Genomic DNA, 12,079 nt, shown 5'->3' with positions numbered 1-12,079 from the left:
ACTGACTTGCTGCACATATGCATATATGCAACTTGTAAAATGTCCAGCCTCAGAAAATAGGCCCACATGCTTCAGCAGTGTAAAGTTTTCACTTGAATTTCAATAGGGCCACACTCCCACCCCCGAGCTTATTCTAACTACGCTCAGACATTTCTTGCTTAATTTCCTGCAAAAACGCTCCCAGAGCTCGTAAATGACATTTAAATATTTGCCAATGCCAAAATTGTGAGGCATATTTTCATGATTTCCATTGCAGATCGCGGTTACCTCGGCTAATGTTTGGCAGCTGGCTAATCTGTTCAAAGAAAACCTCCCAGCTCACTGCGGTGAATAAAAGCAACACTTCAACGTTGTATAAAAAGATGCATCACTCAGTACTTCATGATGAAGTGAGAAATGCCCTCTGCTGCTGTACATAATCATTAACAAAATTTAAACAGCAAATAGTCTTTGCCTGACATGTATCTGGCAGAATAAAGTCAATTTCATGAAATCTGAATACAGACAGAATAGCACCTGTCTCTTAGGAGCTACAAGATTTAATTATAGAATTGCAAAATGATACGTTTCCTACTTGTGAATGGCTTTTCTGAGGAGATAAGATAGAAAGTGACATCCATCCATCCACACACACACACACACACACACACACACACACACATAGGCACGCGTGTCTACTCAGATATACAGAAAGACAGAGACTATAGTGGTGTTTCATTGCACTACAATAGCAACAGTACACTTGAAATGTAATACACTTACACAGTACAGTAGGGTACAGGAGTCACTGTATGCTCTACAGGGGACATTATGTAAGTGAGTGTGTGTGTAAGTGTACATGTGTCTATGTGTGAATGAGTAAATGGACTGTTGTAGCTATAGTCCACTGTGTGGGTCCTGTCTGAGAAGTTCAGAGGAAAACAATTCATCAAGACTCTTTCTTCTCTCAACAGACAGCATTCATGTACCATGTACTATCATCATCACAGTATTTTTCTTTAGAGTAAGTTTTACAAGCATCATTACCAGTTATTGTTTTGGTCAGGCTGAATGGGTGACTATTTTGCATCTGGAACCAGATGTACATCCACTTGACCCTCAGATCAGATCCTGAAAGAGTTTTTGTTACTGTCAGGAAGACATTAAAAACACCTCACAGAGACAAACCGCTTCCTTAATGAATGCAGCCTTTGTTTTAAATAGCATGTGCACTGCAGCTCTTCAAAACTCTTATTTAGAATGTCACAATAACTGAAGATGTGTGAAAACTAGACGTTGTGCCTTTTCATGTTTACAGAAAAATGCCACAGAAAAGACAGAAGTGAAAATAGTCCAGTTGAACTTCGTAATTAGCTGTAAACTGAAGTTAGGAAATTGTCAGTGTTCATGCTTCATACAGTAAAATAAAATAGTAATGTATATGTATGAAGGCCAAACTCCTAGGAAATAGGGAAAACTAGCATTATAACAATTCAGTGGTCTGGTGTGTTAAGGTATTAAAGTGAAACTAAATCACAGTGAAACATTTTTTTAAATGTCTCATCAAAAACATGCTGATGGTAGTCGTTACATGGGGTAAAAGTGTGTCTCCAACACACATTTCCCCACCTGGGAAAATGTGTTGAAGTCAGGCTAGTAACACTGCTGTTACCCAGTGTAGGCTCTTGGTAGAGATCAGCTAAAATCTCACTTGTGCTTGCTCTATATTAAAAAATTCACAACATCATATGTAGAATCAGTACATTCTTGAGTAAAATGCTTATGTACCTACAGCATATGTAAGTTTGATAAAGCTTAAAAAGAGCAGCAAAGCGTCACTTGACCTAGGTTGTGTCATTTCATGGTCGAAGTGATAAGACTCTCTAGGCAAGGTGTGCAATGCAAAGACAGCATGCATTGCTGTCCAAATATGCACGGATCTTGTTTGTATCTATAGGCCCACACAGAGGTAGGCACCAGTGTCACTATTAGACTCACAAAAAAGTGCATCGTGCTTTGGCTGCAGGGAACCTACATGTCCCCTGCACACATACATGTTCTGTTTACAATTAAATTTACAGAAGGTTGCTAGCCTTGAAGACTTACAGCATAACAGGTCATTAGACATATAAGGTTGTACTGTACGCGCACTGTAGACTCTCGGGCAACACACTGAAAAAATGCTGAAGCAGGCAAATGTGCAATGCCGCCTGGATCTCTGTTTCCCAATGAGCCCAACAATGGCTGTGGCTGTTCTCTGATGTGCAGAGACATCGTCGGGCAGTTTCCAGGAGATATCTGTGGCGAGTCCCTTGGTATGCCCCCCACCCCCCCACCAACACGTCCCTCCACCACCACCACCCTACCCCACACACTTCTCCTCTTCATCCACCGAGCCTGGCCACTGCTGTCGTCAGGGCCCTCTCCGACGGGAGATAAAAAAGAGGCTGTTGTTGTCTCCTTGCAGGAGAGATGGATGCCTGTTTCTCTCCTTCTTTTTTTTTTTCCTGCCTCACTCGCTTCACACCCACAGAAGGGGAAGTGAAGAGGGAAGAGAGAGAGAGAGAGAGAGAGGAAAACAACAGTGTGGAGGAAAAGAAAGAAAGCTATACTGTGTGCTGTGGCGTTCCACCACACCACCAATAACCGGCCCTCCTCTCCTCCTCCTCCACCACCAGCCCCATCCACAGCACCCCCAGTAGAGAGAGAAAGAGCGAGAGAGGAGAGAAGGGAGGGAGGAGGTGGAGGGGGGGGGGACGGGGCCATGTGATACGGAGAGCATGCGGGCACAGCTTCACCCCCAGGCAGAATGAACGGGGGCCTGCTGTGTCTCTCCTGCATGATTAATCTGGCTGAGGGGCAGGAGGACTGCCACAGCCCTGCCTGCATTAACTCCCTACTCTCCAGTCTGCATGAAAACACACACACACACACACACACACACAAACTACCCACACCAGCAGTAGACCTATGGTCAGACACAGGTTGATATACACATAGCACTGCTGTGTGTTTGTGTAGCTAGTAAAGAACAGCGGCTGGCACTGAAGTGGATTCCTATTGAGGTATCAGATTCTGGCCCCATTAAGTTTAACTGTATACTTGTCTTTTGCCAAGGGCAGCGTCTCACTGTCGTTTATGCACTGACACGACACTAATCCTCCTGCATGTCGCCAAACTGTAAAGAGCACCGTGATGTTAGGCTGTTCAATAGTGTTGGTTTCTAGGTAGTTCTGGGTTTCTGTGACTCATCCTCTCATGTGACCTCTGTCTCCCAGGCAACATTGAGGATGTTTTCTGGTGCCGGTCTTGTCTTTTGTGTAATTCATATGAGGCAGATGGTCCAGGAAATGTGGCTTACTCTTCAAGATTCTCCCGGACAAAGAGTATCTGGCATGTGATGGTCAAATTTTCAAATCACCATGACAGCTTCTGAGGATTGCACAGCAGGCCTGTCACATTGTCTCACGGTATTACACTCATCTAATATAGACATGATACCGGAAAATAAATGTATACTGTAACCGTCCCTCCCACGTCTGGCAGGGGCCGATTTCTACCGTGAGACCGTCCTGGAATGTTTTTTCGCCCTGAACCGGCTGGAAAGCAGGAAGTGCTGCGAGGACTGGGGGTTATTGTGCAACAGTGGAGACTGAGCATCAAAAGGCAGGCAGAGGGTTAACATCCTGCAGTCCGCACCACATTAACTGGAAAGGAATGAAGTGTCAAGCATGTTTTCACCACAGCGAGACGGTCAAAACCCTACCTCCCCCTTCGTCCTCCTCCCACCAACCAGTCACCCCTCAAACCTTCTCCCCCACATCACCCACACGCCTCCCACTCCCAACAACCTCCCACAGCCATGACCAAATTATTTTCCAGCCTCCCGAGATTTGCCTTGCCAGACAAAAATCTGCAGCGCAGTCCCGATTCTGTGTGCGAGCACGCTCAACCTCCCTTGTCTCTCTATGCCTCTCTGCCACCACCAAGGAAATAGATCTTCTTTTTAATTTTTATTTTTTACCAACTTGGCCTCTGTTGAGATGGCTCTGTGTGTGTTCTTGACAGATGTAAATTGCCACTGACCAAACAAGTTGCCTCTTTGTCTAGTTTCTCCATCTGAACAATGACTTGTTAAAGTGCCGTGTTTTGCAAGAGTGACATGAATAAATATAAGTACAGGTGTGGTACTAATACAGGTGTTCTGTTTTGATGGGGGTGAATGGAAAAATTGAATGAGCAACGGGGACAAGGAGAGGGAGGAAGCACAAGACAGAAAGAGGACGGGCAGTCAGTGATTGAGAGAATAAGTGAAAGGGGGAGTAGAATGAGAGTGAGAAGAGACAGAATGAGGGAGGGAGAGAGAAAATAAGCCCCACCAGTGAGCAGGCCACACAGCCCTGCCAAACTGCTTGAAAAAAAGCCCCCTCTGTTTTATTTATAGTGCGCTGTATCCATGGCAACCAGAGAGGTCAGGCAAGCTGGGCCTGCGCTTCACCCTACTCTGGGGATTAGGATTTCACAGAGGTTCTCAGATGTGAGGAAGGTGGGCTAGAGCAGCTCGCTGCTCGCCAACGCAGCCCTCCTGCCTTTTGGTGAAGTCTGGGCCCTTCAAGGGAACAGAGGGGGAGCAGCAGAGAGTCATGGGAATACTGTGGGAACGGTGGTTTGTGGTGATGGGGCTGGGAGGAAGGAGACTAGCACGGAGGGGAAGCGTACACGCATGGTAGCAGTTGCATGCAGAGGCTGTTTTGATTAGGTACCTTCTGTCACATGAGGACTTGTTGGAGTTTTTGGTTGTTTTTTTTTTTTGGTTTCTTGTTTGGTTGTTTTGGGTCTTACAGTCGTATTTTGCAAAAGGTCATGCAAGGTCATGAGAAACTTTCTCTTTTAGAAAAATACATTAAACTGTCTTATACATTCGATTAATATTTCCAATAATATAGCAATGTAAAAGTACAAGTTAATAAAACTGAGAGACTAATGACAAAAAAAATTCTCAGAAGAATGTGAAAACATTTTGGATTGCCGCCTAAGTTATATTCTTTGCCCTGTTTTCACTAATACTTAAGCTTTGCCAAGCAGTTTGTAAGAATTGAAGCTAATTTACTTGCTCCCCCCCTTTTTTTAAAAAAAAAAAGAAAATTTGTGGGCTTGTTATTTTCATCCCAAAAAAAGACTCCTTCCAAAACAGCTACGCCAGTTGGAATGAAGTACTGGAGAAGTAGAGAGAGGTGGGCCGAGAGTTAGAGAAGAGATGAGGAAAAAAGCTGATTGCCCTCCAGGAAACGCATGGTGTGACTACAGCAGAGACCTCCAGATTCCTCCTGGGGCAGAGGACGTGCGTTGCTAGGAGATGGTTGTTGGGCTGGTGTTGCCATGCGTGGATGCTGTTGCCTGCCATGCTCCGATGTGCAGGAGGGCAAGGATTCAATACTCTTTCAGGGAGCATGTGTGAAAGGACCTTAAGAGCCATGGAAAAAGAAGGGAAAAAAAACTGTGCTCCATCATCATCACCATCATCATCATCATCATCAGGGACTAGTAATGACTTCCCCTATCTCTAGGGGGCACCCTTAGCACCTGAGTCACAGGACCAACAGAGCCAGCTTTTTCCCCCCTTGAAACTGTGACCAATCCAACATTTGTGGCTGCCAAGAATAGATGTCACAGGCACATGATCATTGTAACTGCCTCGGAGGTGGTCAGTCCGCCCTTCTTAGAGCCGGTTCCTGAGGGGGATAGAGGACGAGGCGTCGACGTGCAAAGGAAGCATTCAAGTCTCATGGAAACTGGCTAATGGCTTTGGGCTTGGTTGCTAGAGAGTTGGAAGATTGAGGCATGACAGAGAGGAAAGCTAGCAAGGTTTGTGCAGCAGCAGTCATTAGCAGCACTGGTTTAGATTATGCACAGTTTGACTTGGAGTGAAACATACCCAGGCACAGTGAGTTCTAAAAGTTTTTAAGCTTATGTGGTGAGAAATGCAAAAAGTGGAGGAATATCCACATGGAGTTCAGATGTCAGGGAACAATGATCACACTTATCCAGATTATAGAAAAATGTTCCCACACATACCTGTGCATACCTGTACACAGAGAGCGAGAGATAACACGGTGTGAGAGATAAGGGGGATTGTTCACTCAATAAAATTCAGGTGAGCGAAAACCTTGACATGTGAATCTGAAGCACTTTAAATTTGTACAATTTACCCCTCATTTAAAGATGAATTGAAATTACTTTTTAATTGTGTGCCTTTAACTCTCATTTTTATTGTTAATTTACCAGTTCTGAGGTTTGAGTCGTTGAACCCACAGATCAAGGAAAATGCACTCCAGAAAAGTCATTACATTCCACTTTCTGGCTCATCACGTTTCTGTTTTCTGAAGTTAAAATGAGCGGTGAATCTTTTATTTTATTTTTTTACCTCAACCATCTCAGAGTGTGCACATTTTTCAAATTTTATGTCTGCATTTTTGATTCAGCTTTGCTTTTTTCTGCATTTCATTGCAATCATAGCTCATGAAAACTACATACATTTAACAGTTTGACAACCTAAATATTAGCTTCAGCGGAAACTTTATGGACATCTATGAAATGTGAAATCTGAAACAGGGGAGCTAACACCAGAGTGGAGTGGATGATGAATATTTAAATACTTTTGGGACTGAGAGAAATCACTGTTATCCCCTGTTCGTGTTAGGCCACATCAGTGATGTCATGGTGTATACAAAATGATATTCAGTTGCAACATAATTACCACAGCGTCCAGTATATTGAGGGCAGTAAATCTTCTATAAGTTCATTATGCTATGTTCATCTTATTTCCATAGCAGGAGACAGCCTGGCCCTGGCGGCATATCTGACTCAAACACTGCACCACACTGTAGCAATGCAGATATCGTACAGTGTCAATGTGAGCAACAAGATAATTATATACTATTGGTTGTAATGATATTTACACTCACAGAGGTTCACAGGGATTGAATTATGTTACACATTATCTGTGTGTGAAAATAAGTGGCGAGACAAGTCCTTCAACCCGAGCAACCGAGTTCAAGCCCCTCCATTGACTCACAACCCACCTGCTCCAGGCTGCTGTTCTGTAGCCAACCCTGTAGACTGACCCCCCCGTGAAAGAGGATTTCTTTCTAAAACATTCTACTTTCATTTATTTATTTAAGATTTTGATGCAGAAAAGAAGTCACCACCTAAAATGATATTACCATCATTGCCTGTACAAAAATGTGTTGCATAAATTAAGTAATACTCTGATGTACGTTTCTGTTTTGCACTTTTGAAAGACTCATTATTTTAGCGTTATAACAGACAGCCCAGGGAAGCTTTCGCGATTGCTGCTGTTGCTGTTTCTGAACAGCTGGTAGTGGGTATATGGTGGATGTTTATTCCAGGGAATAAACCTCTCCGGTGCACAGGAACTGATATGTTACCAGAAGCAACAGCAGCAGTGTATTTGAAATCGATACAAGAAGACTACTGCAGTTAGCATAAGCACTCATAGCCAGCATGGCTGAACTAATGAAAAGACTGGATGCCTGCAGAAACAACAAAATACAATGTCACAGTAGGGGTCAAAGAAAAACAGCAACGACATCTTATCATCAAAGATTTCACTTAAAAATGCGAGAGTTCTCGGATATTCTTGCAAAAATCCAATTAGGATTAGGGACAAAGAGCAGGGGCACAGTGGAATTCCATTTATCCAAACTTTTATTGAGTGTTTCTACTTGCCTCTACTCCGCTGATCCATCAAGAATCAGATATATTGTTCAGCTGGCGAGACTGGATGATAGCACTTTTACGTGTGAGTGCTCAGAAGTATAGGGGGATGAAGCGGTGGTTTAGGGTCCGAGGGGTAACAAGGTGATGCAGATCCATTTGCTGAGGTACACACAAGGTCTTTTGTGCACCAAGCCTTTCTGATAAGTGGAGCCCCTCATATCTACTCTAACTGGACACACAACTCCATTGAAGCAACCTGATACAGATACTGCTAGCTCCTAGCACCAGACTGATCCCCAAACATTCAACTCATTTCATTTGATTCAGCACCCAAGAGTTTTCTTCACCTGTCTATAACGGATTTATTTCTTCAACTTAGACCAACTTCACTCAGCTACAGATTCTACTAAACTGTTTGAGTGCTTAGATTTCTCTTTTGAATTTAGTATTTGTATTTATTTTCTAATTAATTTCATACATACATTTATGTGGGACTAATATTTGGAAATGAGTAGAGGAGGTTTATAGGGGATGAGTAATGTTGCAATATACTTTCTGGCTGGCTTTTTAGTATTGTTTGTTTGTTGTTTTTTTAATTTCTGCTCACCATCCATTAGATCACACTGCTGCAATATGTTTACAAATTTAAAATTATATTTTATAAATATTAATATTATTGCTTACTTTGCACTTGAATTTCCTATTCAGTTTTGTATCTTATCTGGTCATTCAGCTGTCTATACAGGCTGTGCTGCTCCTTGGCAAAGACTGTCAGCAGCTTATTTTGACCCATAGTTATGTTTTCTTGTTAGGCGACGTCTAGCAGTTGTAGTAATTATGACAAGAGCAAAGGAGGAAGTCAGGTGATGCAGTGTAAATAGCAACAAAGTCCATGTTAGGTTGTTGTGGGTGGATGGGTCAGCAAAACACAACACATGGGAGGCTGCTGTTCGTTCCCCATTTGAAACCAATGGTCACCATTGCTACTCTTAACTGTGACCATTAAACAACATAATTGTAACCATGGCAACAAAAAGTCATCTACCCTTAAAGAAGTGCTTATTTTAACCCAAGCCACAGTCTTAACCAAGTTGTTTTTGTGCCTTAACTTGACAAACCATGACTATTCCATAAGCTTAACTGTATGTTTATCATTGTAACCATGATGATGAAGGTCTGCAACACCTGTCACCGTAGAGGCACTATTTCAGGAGATGTTCTAAAGGGTTGTATCAGAGGGTAGGGACAAAGGACCTATATGGTTGTTCAGAGGGGAGGACTTGTAGCAAATGAATCCACTGATTTAATAATATAGGAAAATATCATAGTCTGTCTTTAGCACAATAATTTACTTTTCAATTTACTTTTCATTCAGAATAAGACATCTCATGGCTGCCTGACTTTAGAGCAAAATGTCCCCTTTTTCTTTGTAGTTTTGGCCACACTCCTGTGTTTTCCTTCTGTCCATCTCTCTCATTGGTATTGTCCAACCATTCTGTTGATGTCTCTCTCTCTCTCTGTTTTGCTCATTTTTCTTTTTCCTTTCCCAGCACAGGGTGCTTGGGGACTTGTGTTGGTGTGCAGAGGAAGGCTGTAGCCAGCGCTCTGAGGAGCTCAACTTGGTTCTGCTCTGGTTCTGGTGCTGGCTGACCAGCAGGCCCCCGCGGCTCAGGCCCAACTCCAGGACGGGCAGTAGTGGAACGGACAAAGGACTTCATTCTCTGTGGGGGGAGGAAAGGGAGGGGGAGAAGTGGGGTGGTGGTGAAGGGGGGAGTTAGGGAGATGAGGAAAGCTGGAGAGGGAAGGGGGTGGGGGGTGCTGGTGAGCCCAGCGCAAGGGGTCTTATCCTCCCGGCTCAAACACATGCCACCAGCTGCTGCCCCCTTCCTGTGCTTTCATTAAAAAGCCTCCCTGTGCTCCGCTGGGTAATCCACATGCTTTACTGAAAAAGTGTGAGGTAAATACAGTATGTCTGTCCATTTCTCTGCCTCTACTATCTATTTTTTGCTGTCTCTTTCCCTTCGTTGCTCCCTCTTTCTCTCCTTCTATGATGTGCTCTGCTGGGCAGTAGAGAGCAGCCCATTCTCTGCATGTGTGTGTGCGTGCATGTGTGTGTGTGTGTGTGTGTGTGTGTGTGTACCTGTATGTGCGCCCATGGAGTCTGTCAGACTCTCAGCATTTCCAGCACTCAGCCCAGAGCCAAGGCAAGCATTGCCAGAGGGAGTGCCTGCAATGTAGGGCGCCCAGCAAGCTGGACGCAGGCAGAATATCAACGCCACACGGCAGACACTCCTCCCAGCAGCCCACCTGCTGACTTACGTGATCCAAATGTGAGGAGGAGGGGGGAGTGTTTCGGTGGAAAGGAGGTAGTGGGGGAGGATAGGCTGCAGGAAATTGCCAGGTAGTTTCCAGACCCACTTCCCTGTGTTGCGCCCAATTAATCAGGGCTACATCTGTGTTGGATGGACCTCTACCCCAAGGGGAGGGGGTGGAGCAGAGACGTTTGTGTTTTTGTCTGTATATGCACACACGGTCTCTGTGTTTCCGTGCGCGTGAGCGTGAGTGTGTACGCACGTGCTACCTGTGAGAGTGCACAGTGTGCCTGTTGGATAGTAGGGGAGGGAGTGAAGGGGGGTTTTGTGTGTTTTGTGAGTATTTGTCGGCAAAGACGGGAGGAGGTTGTTGATGCTGGGCTTATTCCAGTTTTGCAGTCAAAACTATAGTCATGGACAACCTTCTCTGGTCTGCTGTCCTCCCCCTTGTTCATATTAATCTCCTGGTTTAGCTATCAGCCACCCCCCTCCACCACCCCCGGTCCCCATATCTCACTAACACACACACACACACACACACTCACACACACACAGCCCTCTCCGCTTTGCTGGGCCTTGCTAGGAAAAGGATCATTTTTCAGCACCTGCGTAGCTCAGTGGCTGTATGTTTACTTCCTGAAGCTTCTGGCACACCTGGACCTGAGCTACCCCTCCTTCTTTTATCTCTGCTCTCCGTTTTTTTTTTTTTTTTCCTTTTTCGTTTGCCTGTCTCCAGTCTCTTCCCAGGCCTATTCATATGAATAACAAATGAAACTGAATAATATGAGTGCAAGTTTCCACTGAGAAAACAGCAGCTTCTGCTGGTTTGGAGTCTGGGTGGATGGTACAAACATTTTTTCATATTAAGTCTTTATTCTGATCTTTTGTTAAACTTGTCAACCCTCTTTGTCCTGCCGCTTCTTCCCTTTTCAATAGTATAAGGTCCAATATGGCATGAGAAGGTTTAAAAAGGACACAACTGTGATGGGATGGAGGTCTGAGCACATCTTAATATCTCAATATTTATATTCTAAAAAAACACCACACATACATGAGTATAATTCCATAATCCCTTGATTTGACAAGAGTATTTAATTTGACTGCAGTCTTTTGTAATACAGCATCCACAGTTTGGGCAATTCAGTGCTCTAAATCAGCTGATTAAAGCTGGCTTTTTCGATTTGAGAAAATCATCTGACATCACACAATAAAAGTATGTAAGTAAGACATGTCTTATATCGTGCCTCTGCGCGTATTAATGCAAGTGTGTGAGTAACTCAGGATCCTGTGTGGAGGCCTGGCATCGTGTGGTGCAGTGCAGAGTGGAGAGGAGAGACAGCTGCCCTGACAGATGCCGGGAGGCAGGACCCCACTGGGAAGCAGAGGGAGGGAGCTGGCACTGTCTCACCCCAGCGGAAACACCATAGGCTGCAGAGGAAGTGGGCAGGGGGACAAACCAGGGGCTCAGTGTGTGTGTGTGTGTGTGTGTGTGTGTGTGTGTGTCTGATCTACTTTAAGAGGACCTTGGCAGTTAGACATGTATGTACTGTATGTATTTACGTATTATGCACACACACAGCAGTATATAAGGTATATAAGTCCCACCAATTGGGCAGCCCTCACACTCCATGCTGTGCCTATATTTGTCCAACCTATTCCGATAATGTGTAGGAACAAAGTCATAGGTCGTTCTACAGCAATGCTTTACAGTGGAAAACAAGCACAATGTGTCCATGAGAAAGGAGCTTTGCTTACATTTAGATGATGTTCTCAAACTGTCATTGCACATCTTTCATCTGTAAAAGTATTTACATTTTTACTATACTACTGACTCCTGAGATGGTACACTTTCCATAAAACTGTCCTTGTTGAGTCAGGAATTCAAGGGGAGACACAGAGAATAATTATTCAAATGTGTAAAACAAGAAGCTATCAGAGAGAGAAAGGCTAGTTCATTTTATCGTATGAGCATTGTGGAAATTTTAAGTATGTGTACAGAGTAGGGTAGCTTTCAGCTGATATAAACACTACCAACTTAATTCATCATC

General features: G+C 44.0%; 1 long non-coding RNA gene across 1 annotated transcript; it reads left to right on the top strand.

The window, feature by feature from the left end:
- The first annotated feature begins 5,150 nt into the window (after positions 1 to 5,150).
- LOC127143687 (uncharacterized) lies at positions 5,151 to 9,700 on the top strand. Its single transcript, XR_007815265.1, has 2 exons — positions 5,151 to 5,844; positions 9,270 to 9,700. It is a non-coding gene; the product is annotated as an uncharacterized LOC127143687 (long non-coding RNA).
- The last annotated feature ends 2,379 nt before the right edge of the window (positions 9,701 to 12,079 follow it).

This window comes from Lates calcarifer, linkage group LG20 (assembly GCF_001640805.2).
Source record: "Lates calcarifer isolate ASB-BC8 linkage group LG20, TLL_Latcal_v3, whole genome shotgun sequence".
Taxonomy (NCBI): domain Eukaryota; kingdom Metazoa; phylum Chordata; class Actinopteri; family Centropomidae; genus Lates; species Lates calcarifer.
This window is presented reverse-complemented; position numbering and strand designations above follow the sequence as displayed.